This window comes from Pseudorca crassidens, chromosome 18 (assembly GCF_039906515.1).
Source record: "Pseudorca crassidens isolate mPseCra1 chromosome 18, mPseCra1.hap1, whole genome shotgun sequence".
Lineage (NCBI taxonomy): Eukaryota > Metazoa > Chordata > Mammalia > Artiodactyla > Delphinidae > Pseudorca > Pseudorca crassidens.
The window spans coordinates 77,301,534-77,318,174 of record NC_090313.1 but is presented as its reverse complement, the minus strand read 5'-3'; the positions used below and the strand labels follow the sequence as shown (position 1 = coordinate 77,318,174).

The following is a 16,641-nucleotide window of genomic DNA, read 5'->3' as shown; positions in this document are numbered from 1 at the left end:
GCTCAAAACTGAGCCCGTGAGTGCGTGCCGGCTCTGGGGTGATGGGCGCCAGTTCAAACCTCCAGGGTCTCCGTGTCTGGTCTGTACAGTGGGGACAACCAGGCTCGGACAGCGCTCTCAGGGTCCCTGAGAACATATCAGAACAACGCGGGCACTTTCTTGGGGATTAATGAACAGGACAGATCATGCAGCAGCTACTCTGACAAACCTCAGGTCCGCCGACCACGCTCGAGGGGCAAAGCTGCATGATCAGTGACGTCACCCACGCCGACCACGCGCTTCACCATAGGCTTTTCTCATCTTGAACTATTTGTGGCTGTTTCTGCTGATTTGGTGCATTCCACCTTTAAATCCAGCGAAGTCTTCAACAAACCACAACAAAGGGTAACCTGCGAGCACACATATGCCACTCACAGAACCGGGGCGGCTTCGAATCTACCCCTTGCAAGTATCTTTAAATGACTGAAAAGAGTAAAATTTTTAAAAACGATGAATAGACAGTTCATTCAACAGGGGCACACCTATTCTTTCTTTCTTCCTTCCTTCCTTTCTTCCTTTCTCCCTCCCTCCCTCCCCCTCCCTCTCCCCATGTGTGTATGTATGTGTGTGTGTGTGTATATATATATATATATATATATATATACACATACACATTTTTTTTTTGGCCGCACTGCAAGACATGTGGGATCTCAGTCCCTGACCCCCTGCAGTGCAAGCATGGTGTCTCAACCACTGGACCCACCAGGGAATTCCCAGGGCATATCTATTCTTAATAAAGGCAGTGCTTCATTAAATGACGGACTCAAAAGATTCCTTGAAATTGTTTTTCAGGGCAGACCACTCTCTGTGAGGTAAAGTTTCCTATATCCCATGTGGAATACTAGTATAATATGGTCCACGAAAAGTGTCTGAAAACCACTGAACACTGTATCTACTTCCTGGAAATCCAGAGGATACGTCAGTCCCCGCAGGCTACAAATCCAGATCGTGACATCTGTGTCACCTTGTTTAACACAGAATTTCCCAAAAGGCCACAAAACTCTCTGTTTACGATAACACGTTATTACTGCCCCAAAGGGTGCGGTCCAGGGACCAGCAGCGCCGGGTGACTGGAGAGCGGGTCCCTGGTGGGGAGTGCAGACTGCAGACTCCACCGGCCTGTGGAATCACAGCCTGACTTTAACCAGACCCAGGGATCTGGGATCAGAGGCACACTCAGGCTTGAGAAGTGTTAATTCAGAAACAAAGGAAGACCATGGAATGCACGGGTGGATCTGGTTTTCGTTAGAATGAACAAGTGAAACGCTGAATACTGAGACACAAAGCAGCGAAGCGGGAATTAATTCTGAGGAGCATCTTTTCTAACAAAGCTTAAAATCCAGCAGGAGGCAAATAAAATCCAGAGTGTTTTCATTTTCTTAAATTTTTTTTCTGGTTAAAGTTGCAAGTTTTCAAAAAGCAGCAGCTCTCTTGGCCACATTTCCTTGGTATTGTCTTAACTTGGCTCTACAGCTCACTTTCACTTTCCCTGGGCAGCTGGTACAAAGGGCAGCTTCTGTTTCCCAAGGACTTTTTCTAAATCCAGAGATGGGGTCAGGGTGCTAGATTAAGGTCCTTGGGATTTCAGGATCTTAAACCAAAGGCATTCACTAAGTAAACTTACTTTACTGCACAGACACTCAAAACAAACATAAAGATAAAAAGAAGGAAAAAAGTAAATAAACAAACAAAAACTGCACTGAATTCAGTGGGGCAACTTCTCAAAGAAAGATGACCCAAAAAATGCTTCCAAGATATTTTTGGAAAAAGCTACAGAGAAGGTTAGACTTTTAGGTCTGGAAAGTTCTTTAGTGATTAGAGCCTATATTTACCAGATCAATAAGAATACTGCAACAAAGACCTTAAGCATAGTGGAAGGAAGTCGTAACCTCCTCCACCCCCCCCAAAACCCTCCATCCCCCCAACCCCTCCGCCCCCCGCCAACACACGAATCTATTCTCCTTGGATAAGATGCTGCTATGTGGTCAAGACTAAGCTGTCACGAACCTTGACTACTGGTACCACGAAAAGAATTCAGCAAGGGATTAAGTCCCACGGGCAAGTGGAGAAATCCAAATTATACATTAACATCAAATATTTAGAAATCAGAGATGATAAAAGTCAGAATCACGCGGGATGTTACGATGATTTTTACTCTACAGTAAGGCTATTTTCGGCCCAGTGGCCCTAAGACCCCTACATAGTTACATCCATATGTGTGGAAAAGAAGGCTGCTGGCGAGGTAAGTTAGCAGTGGAACCTCCAACTCAAACCAGTACTCATCCCTCCACCTGCCCAGAACTGGTTCTTGAGATGAGCAGGTGGTCGTTAAGGTTCCATTTAGCTCTGAATTTTTGGTATCTTCTTAAGTACAATACGGTACAGGTTTTCTTTTTCTTTTTTTTCCTTTGGCTGTGTTGGGTCTTCATTGCTGTGCCCAGGCTTTCTCTAGTTGCGGCGAGTGGAGGCTACTCTTCATTGCAGTGAGCGGGCTTCTCATCACGGTGGCTTCTCTTGTTGTGGAGCACAGGCTCTAGGCACATGGGCTTCAGTAGTTGTGGCTCGCGGGCTCTAGATCGTGGGCTCAGTAGTTGTGGCGCGTGGGCTTAGTTGCTCCGCGGCATGTGGGATCCTCCCAGACCAGGGCTCGAACCCGTATCCCCTGCATTGGCAGGTGGATTCTTAACCACTGCGCCACCAGGGAAGTCCAGGTACAGGTTTTCCTACATGGCCACCTTCTGATATTGGGCAGAAAGATCACCAGCACTGGATATCTACTCAGCAACAAACGTTTCCCAGCTGTTGCTGTTTCACCAAAGCTGCAGCTTCCCTGCATGGTTCAGAGATGTCCTTAACCTGGTAAGATTCTAAAACTTCCCCTTTTTTCTAGGCTTGGGTAAGGCCCCATTACCAAGAGCTACAGGACAGACACAGGGCGGCAGGCGGCCCCGAGGACAGTCATGCTGTTCTCCGGCCCAGCACTACTGCCAATTTCAGAAAATGAGCTCAAGGTTGGGTGCACGTCAGAACCGAGGAAGCCCCTGCCCTCGGCTGGACTGAGCCCCAGCCCAGACCCCCACCTGAGCAACAATGCCCCAGAATCAAGAGGAACACAGCGAGGGTTCTGAGTACACTCCCCCGCTGTCCCCGTTGCTGACACGGGGCTGCAGTTCCCAAAGCTGCAGTGGGGGCATTTCTGAACAGGAAGTAATCAACTACATTTGCCATCAGCTACTCAGACCCACATTCCCTTGTCTATTAGCATAAATAATGGAGTATCCAGAGGGATGCCTTTATTCTAAATGGATTAAAGACAAACATTAGTACTAATCTACAGGTCACAGTTATGTCATTTCCCAGAGAAACATAAGAAAACACCACCAGAGACAGTCAACGCAGCACATAACGTTTTCTAGCACATACTGACGTAGAACTGTAGATCCCGTTTCGGTAAGCTGCCTGCCTGAGGATGGCTAAGGTAGGCTCCATTTAGGTCTTCCTGAAACAGCGTGCAGCAGCCAGCCTCCCGAACGCAGAGGGGAGGGCCCATCACTTAGACACAGGAAACGGAGCGGGGGAAACACGAACAAGCCGTTGAGAGCCAAAGGCAGAGGACGAACAGGTGTGTCTTCAAAGCTATTGCTCTTTCACCCGAGGTACCGTGTGCCTATCCACCCTAACTGATGGAAGATGTGCTCTCAATGACTTAGTGAGCCCTCCCATCTACCCCACCCCATGCCCCCCACTCCAAAACCGCCCCAAACAAGACAGTGGTCCTGGGCTCTGACTACAATTTTTAGACTAATTCAGAAACAGATACAAAGTTGTCCTTTAAACGATAAGGTACCATCTCTATGTTAAGACGGAAGCCTTTCCTGTCTTCTGGAAACAACCATGTGGGGTTTCCATCCTTCAAGGTCTGGGACACATTTCACTTCTTTTCTGCATTTATTTGTCTTTGGATCCTTAGGATATGGTTCAAACATAACAAGAGCAAAACAAGATAATGGATGAATTTCACTTTTTTCTTTGTTGTAATCAAAGGCAACTATTAGGGTGTGGACTTAAAACCTGGCACATGGGTAAACTTCTGTGCACATGAATGAAATAGCTTTGTGCTCTGTTCCTGCAACAGCACAGTGCCTGGGAGACAGCCAGTGGGACGGACCAATGCGGGCTTTGGGGTCTGTCTGGCCTGCTTTGATCGCTGGCTTCACTATCCAGGACTCAGATCTCGACTAGCGAGCGAGTAAAAAGCATGGCATGTGTTTAAGCCTCAGATTCGGAATGTCCGCAAGACCAGCGACACGAGCGGAGGCTGGGTGCTTGGTGGTGGTTTGCTCCATGTTCAGTTCTCTTGCTCTCTTTCCCCTGACTTTTAATGTTCTTTCTTTTGCTTTTTTTAAATTTATTTTATTGACATGTAGTTGATTTACAACGTTGTGTTAGTTTCAGGTGTATGGCAAAGTGATTCAATTGTACATGTATATATAAATATTTTGTTTCATATTCTTTTCCATTACGGTTTATTATAGGATACTGAATATAATTCCCTACTCTTTTCCTTATAAAAAATCCAATGTCTTAGACTTGGCATTAGACACATGATATTTTAAAAACTTTTTTAGCTCTGTAGTTTAGAATGATTGGAACAAATACACATCTTAGAATCGAGACGCTTTTAAATGTTAGAAGATGAGAATTTCAAGAGTTTGCTGGAAAAACGTTAAAGAAACGTTATGATGTTTTTCTGAGACAGGAACTAGAACACTGTGTTCCTTTAAAAAAAAAAAACAACTCTTGATTCTGGGCACTGATAAGGCTGAGACAGCAGCTAAGCGCTGCTGAAGCCCACACACCTCTCAGACATGCAGGCCTGCGGTCTAAGGCCCTGGTGTCTGTATCTGCAGGGCCTGTGCCTGCAGACAGAACCCTTTCCTGGCTCTAAATCGGTCTGACCATGGAGTCCACGTGGTCTCACGGCGTGGTCAGCAGGGAGAGGATCTAGCCAGGACGGTGTCAGGAGGCAGGAAGACACCCGCCTAAAGACGAGAGAACAGAATCATCTTGTTTCACAGATAAATACACCCAGCGCCCGCCATCACTGGCAGGAGAGCGTGAAGCAGGCTGGAGATGGGAGAGCCCAGACCCGACGCACGTGCACACCTGACCATCAGGGCTCGATGTCACCGACCCTTCAACCAGCCGCCCGAGAGCTCCGCTACGATCACCCTCCACAGGTCCTGAGCAAGGACGATCTGACTAAATATTTTCTCTGTGATTCATCATTGAAAGAAAACTTTGGAAAAGCAGACGCAGAAAGAGCTCATTCAAACAATAAGAGATCAGACAAGGTTTGGTTAAAATAATCTCAAGGCATCACACACACCCTTCAACACCTGCCATTCCTTTTCTTTTCTTCTTTCCTTTTAACAAAAAGTTGAGAGGCGTCTCTGGGTGATGTGATCAAGAGAGTCAACAGAAAACATTCATTCGAGTTACCTTCTTTTTTCCTATAACCTGAGTGTTTGCCTTTTAGATCAGTTTAACCTATATTTGGATAATAATTAAACAGAATATTGTTCCATATGGACTCCTGGTGCCCTAGGGCCTTACCTATTAGATTAAGTGACTTGTCAAAGGTTAAACTGCTTGTTAGCGCAGTTGAGTTAGGAACTCAGAACTCTGGTTGCGAACACAGCTCACCAATCATCACTATCCTTGTCCCCAGAACAATTAGTGCTTCTCTTTAGGTCTCTGTAATAATTTACTGCACACTTACTGTGTATCAGGTCACTCTCACCCATCTGTGGGATGGACAACAGTAATATTTCCTATTACAGACGAGGACATTAAGACTTCGAGGTTAAATAACTTGCCAAGGTCACATGGCTGGTCAATAGATGACTGGGACTCCACTGTTTTTTTGACCCAAAGTCTGGTTCATAAGAAAATTAACTTTCATAACAATTATTAGAATAGAACAACGCCAGAATAACAAATTAGAAGTAGGATCAACGACAACAAAAAACTAAGGCAAAGGGAAGAAACCTGTTCTTTGTCTTGACCAAGTAAAAAATAAAATTAAGGTCTTAATGAAGTTAATAACTCCACTGCAAGACTTAAAAAAAATATGCTTCAGTAATTTCTTACAATTTATTTAATTTAAAAACATCAGAGTTGAAATGGCATAAACCCTTATGATTAAACTGCCCCCAGTTCCTTCATGTTGGGGTATTAGAACAGAACTCTAGATCAAGGAATGGAACTTTCTGGTGTATATTTAACAGACTATTTCTTTCAAAAATATTTAGTACAAATGAACATTCACACAGTCAATTAACGAGCTTTCAGATAAGGTAATGTAAAGCCAAAATAGTTTTTTTAATATGATAGCAAAACAGTTTTTAATTAGCCCTAGCACTTATGGGAAATTTTTGGCCATCAAATCAGAAAACCAACACCAATAAACAAAATCGATAAAATCCCTTCACACTCACACATAAGGTCTGGACTCCCCGCACAATCTTGCAGACACCCTCCTGCATCCTGGCTCTGCCCACTCACTGAACTGAAACCGCTTTTCTCAAAACCCACAAGTTCCTAATTGCTGCTGGAGCCATGCGTATGGTTCAGAGCATCCGACTTGGCCCTGGGCACAGGTGACATCATAACCACCACCTCCCCGGAGCCCAGCATCCTTGGACATCTGGACACCACTCACCTGTCTGGCTACTCCTTTTCTTTCTTTTTTTTTTTAAAAAACAGAGTCACAGATTTATTTATTTAGGCTGCATTGGGTCTTTGTTGATGTGCACGGCTTTCTCTAGATGCGGTGAGCGGGAGCTCCTTTGTTGCGGTGCACGGGCATGGGCTTCTCCTTGCGGCAGCTTCTCTTTGTTGTGGAGCATGGCCTCTAGTTGCGTGGGCTACAGTAGTTATGGCACGCGGGCTACGGTAGCTGTGGCACACGGGCTCAGTAGTTGTGGTGCACAGGCTTAGTTGCTCCACAGCATGTGGGATCTTCCCGGGCCAGGGCTCGAACCCATGTCCACTGCATTGGCAGGCAGATTCTTAACCACCGCGCCACCAGGGAAGCCCCACTCCTTTTCTATCTTCTTTGTGGATTCCTTTCTTTACTGGCTCCCAAATGCTGACCCTCTTTTCTCACTCCACACACACCCTGGATGGTACCCCTCCCTGCATCAGCTTTGAGAGCCAATCACTTGCTGTTGACTCCCCAGTTTCCCCTCTAGCCTGGGCCACCTCCTCCTGAGACCCTCATGGTGAAGGCCAGGGGATAAGATCTCCACCTAGCTGTCCCACCTGCGCCTCCAACTTCAATGCCTGGAACAGACCCAAGCCCCCCACTCGTGTGCTTTTCTCCTATGCTCCCCCCATCACCGGGGCACTGGGGTGTCTGCCCCCCAAACATCCGGACAATTGTTTGACCTCCACGTCTTCGTTTTTCCAGGAGAACCGTCGAGTTTCTAGTTCAGGGCTCTGCCCACTGACTGCCTCCTCTGTCCCCAGGCAGGTCTACAACCTAGCCAGTGACATCACCAAAATGCAAACCTGACCATCCCACTCCACTTAAAACCCTTCTGCGGCTCCTGGTTGCCCCCAGGATAAAGTCTGACCCCCTTCACAGGAGGCCCTGAATGGGCAGGCTCTGTCCGACCTCTGGTAGTCTGATCCCTCGTCTAGACCCGCCTCTCGACCCTGCCCCTCAGCTCATCTCGCTACAGCCTCAGAGGCTGCTGCAAGGCCTCCCACCAGGTAGTCCGGCTGCCTGAAAGGCCCAAGTCAAAAACATGACACACGCATCATGCCCAGAACACCTCAACTTCAACGTACAAGGTGCAGCTGATTCACCTCCGTTATCATCGAGGACCAGAGGTCTCCCCCTGTGATCATTCTGCATGTCACACCCATGAGGCGTCAACTACGATCGCCAGTTCTGGATGCTTTAAAGTAATGACCAGAAGCATTCTGAGTACAGATTCCCTGATTTTTCCATGTTTTACAGCTCTCAATTTTTATCTGACTGAAAACAATTTTTTAGCAATTCACCTTGATTAAGCCTCTTCAAAGTATTTAGTTTTCATAAATATGAATCTCTTTTGAGTCTCATATTTACATTTCATTGGTTTATGGAGCTGAACTAGTTCCGTGACTACAGTAACGACTACAGCTGCCAGAGCTAGCTTGGAGCCATGGCCTTGACTCCCAAGAAGGACACAACTCCACCCATGAGAGTGGCATAGAGGGCGCCGTCCCCCCAAGCGAGCCCTGGGCAGGTGCAGGCCTTGTCCGCACCAAGGACACTTCCATCTGATGAGCGCATGGCTAGGTTAAGAAAGTTTCTGAGGGTGACCCAAACCTGGGTTTCTCAAGTTTCTCTCCTCTGGCTCCTACACTCCCCACATGCTGTTCCCCTGACATCTGGGACCGTTTGCTGCTAGGGCTTCAATGCTTGCACCTGGACAAACTTCTCCTCCAGCAAGAAAATACAAAGAAACTTGCAGGACTAAAAATAACTGCATGCATGTGCAGTTGGGACAAATTATGGACAAAAAGATACAAAAGACTAAAAAAACTCAACTGCCGCTTTTGAAGAGCCTGGAGCAATGGCAGGGCACTGCACATGCCCCCTGCCCTGAGCACCACCTAAGCGGTGGGCCAACTGCCTAAGCCACCCCTCCAGCGCTGGACACACCCCTACCCTCACCCCGTATAAGGGACCACCCCCCGCCCCTCCGGGAATGAGGGAGCAAGGGTAACTGTTACTTGTTCTCAATCCCCCCTGCTGCAGCAGGGGCCCCAGTAAAGCCCTGCCTGAATTTCTCATCCGGCCTCTAATCCATTTCTATTGATTAAGGAGGCCAAGAACCCTGGTCGGTATCACTCCCAGCCTGGAATACACCCTCTCTCAACAACACACTGCATCTAACTCCAGCTCAGCCTTCAAGTCTCGGCTGTGACGTCATTTTCTGGGGAAAGCCTGGGGACTCCCCAGACGGGATCTGCCTGCTCTGCGGTTACACTCACCTCCTTTGCTGTTGCAGTGTATTTCCGGGTCTGGACACCAGCCGGGAGGTTCCATGAGCTCAGTCTCTGGCTTCTGGGAGCAGCCAGCCTCCACAAAGTGCCTCACTTATCACAGGGCTCATACTGATATAAACGTATGTGTTACACAACAGCAGGTGTGTGTGTTCAGTGGATCAATACAAACGAGGTGTCTCCTAACCCAAGAGCATACTAAAAGCTCAAGTCAGAAAGGCTTCCGCGCACCTTGGACGCATCCTGAAATGCCACTGTTTGACTATGTCCTAATGGCACATCCTACGTCATTTCCTAATGATATTATCAACTTCATAATGAGGTTGGATAAACTGGCCTTTACACCCAATACTAGTTCCTAAATGCAGGAAAGTAAATAAGCACATACATAAGGAGATCTCTCCATGGCTGAGAAAATACATCTCTGCACAAAACCAAACAGAGCGACTGGAAGTTGCGGGCGGGGAAGGATATCCCGAGTGATAACCTCAGTTGCCCTTTGAAACTACTGGGCTTTAAAGCCAGTGGACCGTCTTGACACACGCCTTTTTCCCGTAGACAAACCAGCCTGAAAGCTGTGTGGGAACCTTCACCAGAGGAAAGCCAGGCTGGCGTGCGGGCTGCGCGGGGGCAGCGGGCGGCAGTTGCGGGAGGCGCGCGGGCAGCTCCGCCCCCCGCCCCGCGTGCAGGACCCCGTGTGCAGCCCCGCGCGCAGGACCCCAGGCCCTCCAGCGCCGCGGACGTGCGGCCGCTCCCCCCGGGGCCCCGGCGGAAGGCAGCGCCCGTGCGGGGCTCGGGAGTTTACGGGTCCACCCGAGAGAGGTCGCCGGGCTCATGATGGGCTAAGTGGGACCGGCCCGGGCCCCCGCGGGAGCTCCCGCCCGGCCTTTCCGCGGACACGGACGGAGGAAGCAGGAACCCACTCGGGGGGACACCTGCCATCCCTTTTCAGACCTGGACACGTCTCTAAAACGGGCCTCAGTGTGTCCTCGGCGAAAGGAAAAAGGCAGCATGCTGGATTTCTCGTCATAAGTTCATTAGTTTGGAAATTTCTAAGTTATCCAATTCCCCACCCTTCTCTCTAAATTGATATTCTCGTGGTAGACCCTGATCAATGGCAGTGCGGTCTGTAGCACTGTTTTCTTGCTTTCTCACTGACAGCAGAACTAGGAATTTTTAAACCTCAGAGTAGGTTTTCAAAATACCTCCTCCCCCCAGCAACACTGGCCGGTTCACACATAGGTGGCCCTTGTGTAACTTGGGTTATTCTTTTATAGAACAAGATATTATTCATATGCATCATGCCCTTAAGGACTGGATTTTTTGGTTGTTTCCTAACGAAAATATAATGTACACAGGTGGTTATGAGTTAGAGTTTTACAGCGCCATGGGTGACGGCTTCAATGATGACATGATTCTGCTGCAGATCCAGCAATTCTGGCCCAGGTCACTGGAGGGCTACACTGGTTTAACATGATCCTCTTTCCTAGCGTGCAAAGTGACTATATTCATAAGAAATAAAGATGTGGGGAAAAAATCAAATCAAGCAATCATTTGAGTAATTTTGAATTTTTTTTTAATTTTATTTTTTGGCCGCGCCACACGGCATGTGGGACCCTAGTTTCCCGACCAAGGATTGAACCCACGCCCCCTGCATTGGAAGCGCGGAGTCTTAACCACCGGACCGCCAAGGAAGTCCCTTTTATTTATTTTTTTTTTAATTTTATTTTTTTGGCCACTCCACACAGCATGTGGGACGAAATACTTTAAAAAGCCATAAAGAGTCCATCAAGTCAACTCACGTTTGTGTCTCCCCAGAAAGTCATTTTCTCTATTTTTTATAATAAGTTTTCATTGGACCTAATCCTGTCATTTTCTTTCCTCTGTGGTTCGGCATTATTACAAAATAATACTTTCTGGTTGAGTAAAAGCCTTATTGAAAATGTAACAAATATATTTTTTAAATGGCATACGCAAATCTACCGGTTCAGTGGCATGCTATATTCCTTTGCTTGTGACCCATTAAGATTCCATCCAGGGCTTCCCTGGTGGTGCAGTGGTTGAGAGTCCTCCTGCCGATGCAGGGGACACGGGTTCGTGCCCCAGTCCTGGAAGATCCCACATGCCCCCGAGCGGCTGGGCCCGTGAGCCATGGCCGCTGAGCCTGCGTGCCCGGAGCCTGTGCTCCGCAACGGGAGAGGCCACAACAGTGAGAGGCCCGCGTACCACAAAAAAATAAATAAATAAAATAAAAAAGATTCCATCCAGCTAAGGAAACTGGATGTTGTTCTTTCTGGGAGACAGTTAAGACAATCACTTTGTTTACATCACAGAAGAAAACTAATCTGAACTCGATGCATGGGATGGGTAGAAAGAGAAGCATGAGTAGACATGAAAATAAGAATTTTGAAGGGCGATCAAATCTGACTTCTGATCAGAACAGGTAGACTAGTTACGAGAGGAAAGATGGCAGGAACGGAAATAAGTATGGGAAAATCAGGCTGCGATGGAATAAGCTGCCTTGGATGTAAGAGAAAACATCATAAAAGGCAGCAAAGGTAGTTCCCTAGGAGAAAGTCAGCACTGCACAGGCACACTTGCTCAGACCCAAGGAAGAGCACAAGGGGCACAAGACCCAAGGGGCACAAACACTATCGCCAACAGAGCCACAGGGTTTTTATAGGCTGGCACCCTCCCAGCCGTGAACTTGAGAAAAGCACTTCTGAGTACCACTGTGATTCATGGTGGAATTCTATTATTCCAACACCACACCCGTGCAGTGGGTAAGCGTGACCAAGGATTGCTCCATGTAATAAGCTCTCGTCAGCGACATATGGGCCAGGGAGGAGGTGAGACAAGAGCTCTAAACAAAGCCAGAGAGAAGTAGCTGGTTCTGGAAAATAGCCCAGCACCGTGCTGCAGAGTTCTGAGGAGGACCTCACGTTCACCTAAAAGGATTAGGTCTTCATTTCTTAAGAAAAGTTAAACTGCTCATGGTCATATTTCTACATTTTGAGAAAATGTTAGTTGTGGGCACTTCTGGGATTTGGAGGTTTTGACAACACTTGACCAGGGCGGAGGAAACACCCTTTTCATTATTTTTAAAACCTTTTATTCTATGAAATTGCAAATGAACATGAAAGGAGAGAAATTATATGATGAACCCAGAAGGATCAATATTTTACAATTTTTCCCAACTAGTTCCCAACAATATTGGGGATATTTTAAAGCAAATCTCCCATGTATCATTTCGTGCAACAAATATTAGTACGTACCCAAATGAACAAGGACTTAAAAATAACTACACTATCGTTATCCCTATGAACAAAATTAACAATAATTCCTTTTCTGAATACTGATTCCATGTGAAAATGTCCCCCCTTGTCTCGAAATGACCTTTTCGCAGCCGGCTGGCCGGTATCAGAATCCAAACAAGGTTCCCACACACGGCATTTACTAAACATAATTTAGATCAGACCAAATCCGTCCCCCTGGGCGGCACGCACCAGGGATCGTGCCTTCAACACACGGGCTCCTGAGGCGGGGCGGCCACTCCAGCACGTTGGTGGGGCGGGCACCCAGGGCTGCCCACTCATAAGGCAGCTGAGAGGCCAGCTCTCCGAAGATGAAGAAGAAGGGGTGCAAGTCTGGGGACAGAAACGCTGGAGCCGGTGTGTCAGGTCCTCACCCTCCCCTGGGCTTACCTCCCAAACCAGATCATGGACGTGGCAGCTACATTATAATCAACCTGCTGCTAATCTCCCTGGGCCCAGGGAGCCAGCGGGAGAGGCTTCTATTTCAAGGAGTCCAGGACCCCATGGAGGTGGGATGTCCACCTGGGAAAGTGGGCGTGGCTTCTGCCCTAGGCAGCAGGGCCTGCCCGGTCACTGGGACGGTGTGACCCACCTGATCTCCGGCTGCGCTTCACTGATACAGGGTCCCTGGGGGACAAAACTGATGAGGGGCTCCGTGAAGGTACTGCTTGACTCGTGTAGCGGGAAATGGCCAACTCCGGTGAGCAGAGGGCGCACCTGAGCCACCACCACAGGGAATCGAGGGACCGCACTCGACTCCCAGATCTAAGTCGGTTCCAGACTCAGGGCCTCCTCGTGGAGCAGAAGCCAGGTGACCTTGGGGTCCGGGGTCCCATTACTGCAACTCTTCCTTCGAGCCCTCCTGTCACTTCCCTGGTGCCCCCGGAAACGGAAGTCCCCCCAGCAGTAAAATCTAAGCGATACTCTGGCCTCAGTGAGGGGTCAGCCTGTGTGGATTCACGGTCAGAGCAAACGGCTTTTCTGAGGAGCCACTGGGGGAGCTTGGAGAGAACAAAATGGGTTCGTGGACGGCTCTGGGGCAGGGGTGTGATTGGGTACGTCAGAATACACTCAAAGCACGGGAAATCATCTGTCCCACAGGAATCCCACAGCAAACGAGGCTGTCTGACAACCGTGTGGCATTATGTCCCACGGGGCAAATGTCCATCTTGGTTCCTGGTCGTCTTGATGCTGACTCAGTGGGTTAAAAAAATAAAATGGCTCTGGTGGCAGGCACAGACGCCAAGCCTGGGCTAAACCACAGGGTGTCCCCTCAACAGAGTTAATGATATGGTTCCTTGAAGGACCCAGACGACTACTTGTGGGGAGTTGATTACAATGGACCCTTTCCATAACAGAGGGGTGGATGGTTTGTCCTTACTGGAAGAGACACTTATTCTAGACTCGGATTTGCCTGCCTTACCTATCAGAGCCCTGCTGGAATCTCCCCAGAGAGAGGGTGATGTTCACCATAGCCCAGAAACGAAGAGGGCAACACAGGGGCTTGGGATCACTTAATAATACATTGACAAAGTATTTTATTTCCCTCCGGTAACTCAGCTCTGTCCAAACTGAATTTCTTCCCCCAAGAGAGAAGTACTTCCGCCAGAGCCCCAGCCCTGGCCCCGCTGACTCAGAGCGAAGGACCAGCTTTCAAGCTTCCTCGTGCTCTGGAAAATGAGCGTCCAGGGAACACAGGTGTGTCTTCTGTGGTCGCCGCCACCATCGTTTCCCAACTGGACCAACGCAATAACCTTCCAATTAGCCTCCTTCCTCTGCCCTCTCTCCGCAGACAGCCTTCCTCTCTGAAGCCCAGCTGGCAACGGCTTCCCGTTTCACTCGGAATAACCCCGACCGCTTCTCGAGACCTGCGACGCCCCTTCTATCCAGTTTCTCTCTAACCTCCAGGCTGCGCCGTCCGCTCCCACCCGATTCCCGAGCTCCAGGCACCCCCGCCTTCTCGCTGAACCTCAGGCACACCAAGCTCCTGCCTGCGTCGGGCATCTGGTGCCCCTTCTGCTGGGACCTCTCCTCCCTCAGATCTTCCAGGTCTCGGCTCCAACGTCACCTCTTAGGGACACGAGGTCGCCCTCCACCGTGTCCAGCTTCACCTTCTCCAGAACGATCATCAGTGGCTGAGCTAATCCTACTTACCCACTTCCTGAATCTGTTTAAATGCTGGAATGTAAACGCTTTGGGATGCTTTAATCTCTGCTGTTCTCCAAATGGTGAAAGTGGTGTCTGGCTCAGAGCTGATGCTCACACTTTTTTTTTTTTTTTTGTAGATTGACTGATTTTTGACTAAGAGAGGGGAATAGAGGAGACCATGGTGACTCTAAACAAGTAGAGCCAGTACCAGCTGAGAGCCTGGAGTGAAGGCTTGGAGCGCCTCAGCTGGCAAAGACCAGCACAGGCAGGGCTCGGGGCAGAGGCTCCGGAGCAAACGATGGGGTCAAGTTGGGCAGAGTCAGAAGTAGCACGTGTGCCTCACAACCAGAGGCAGAGAAGAGAAGCATCCTTTCCTGGCATCACGTGTGCATGTACACACAATATTTATGTATTTTCTATTTCCTTTCCTCCACCTCTTTCCACTATGGAAGGGTGTGTTGCCTGGACTTACTTCTGGGCATAAACACTGACGAGGCTTTGCAGTGGGGCTGGAGCACAGATGGAGGTACTCAGAGGCCCTGGACTTGGGAGACGTTTGCAGTTACTGGTGAGCCTCTGGGTTGTTTCCCTCCACGGAAGGAGTGAGAGGGTTTTAATTAGACGTGGAATAGGTGCGTCATTGTTAAAACGATGTTCTTTTAAAAATGAATACCCTCGGGCTTCCCTGGTGGCGCAGTGGTTGAGAATCTGCCTGCCAATGCAGGGGACACGGGTTCGAGCCCTGGTCTGGGAGGATCCCACATGCCGCGGAGCAACTAGGCCCGTGAGCCACAACTACTGAGCCTGCGTGTCTGGAGCCTGTGCTCTGCAACGAGAGGCCGCGACAATGAGAGGCCTGCGCACCGCGATGAAGAGTGGCCCCCGCTTGCCACAACTAGAGAAAGCCCTCGCACAGAAACGAAGACCCAACACAGCCAAATATAAATAAATAAATTAATTAAATTAAAAAAAAAACAAAAAACAACGAATACCCTCTACCTGCTTTATCTTTCTTTACGGTGTGCCACCTGCCATGTAACAGTTCCTTGTTAATTTATCATCCCCGCACTAGAATGTGTGTGAGGTAAAGGGCTTTGCTGTGCTCATGGCTGTCACCTGGCACATAGCAGGTCCTCAAAAGACACTGAATGAATGAACAAATGGGGCATCTGTCCAGAATCTATTTCTACTTCCAACACCACTTGGATTTCCCTTGGGGGAACGACCTCCCCTCCATCGTGGTCAGGGAATCCACGCACCTGCCTCCTTGTACCGAAGACAAGGGGTCCATCCCTGGAGGACCCCATCCTCCACTCTGTCCCAGTGCCCCCAGGTGGTGGACACGTCACCTGAGCTGCGGAGTTGAACCCCATCCTGGGACTTTGCCTCTTGAGCAACTTCAGAGGCAAAGACGGACAGACTGGCCTTCCTCGGCTCCTTGCATGTGGCTCCCCGACTCCCAGGAGCAACCCCGACTGCCATCTACTTCCTAGACAGGCTCCCGTCCACTTCCTAGACAGGTTCCCAGACACCCCGTCAATTCTGGGAACACCTGACACCCTTCCAAGACGTTGTCTTTTGCTCCAACTAGGTAAAGTCAGTTTTTGTTGCTTCTCAACAAAAGAACACTCAACTCAAAACAAAACACAGAAAGTGCAGAAATAAGCTGTTTGTATGAGTACAGGGTTAGAAGAAAACCCATCTATATTCCTACCCGCCTAACTACACTATTTTCACTTTTGCATATTCTTGGTAAACCTTTGACCACATGTGTACACGCCGTATACGGCTGCAATCATGGTATGTTATGGGTTGAATTGTGTCCCCCCCACGCCAAAGGATGCTAAAATTCTAACCCCCAGTACCAGTGACTGTGGTCTTATCTGGAAACAGGTCTCAGTAGATGATCAAGCTGAGATGCGATCATCAAGGTGGGCCCTGATTCAACAGGACGCCGCGTGAAGACGGAGGCAGAGGTGAGGGAGATGCATCCAGATGCCGAGGTACAGGGGACCCAAGGCCGCCAGGAGCCAGGAGAGAGGCCGGCAGAGGGTCCCCCTCAGGCCTCGGGAGGAAC

At 48.9% G+C, this 16,641-nt stretch overlaps 1 protein-coding gene across 4 annotated transcripts in view; it reads right to left on the bottom strand.

The window, feature by feature from the left end:
* The window catches only part of SPATA13 (spermatogenesis associated 13), a 207,499-nt gene that overhangs the window by 29,006 nt on the left and 161,852 nt on the right, over positions 1 to 16,641 (bottom strand). The window lies entirely within an intron of this gene.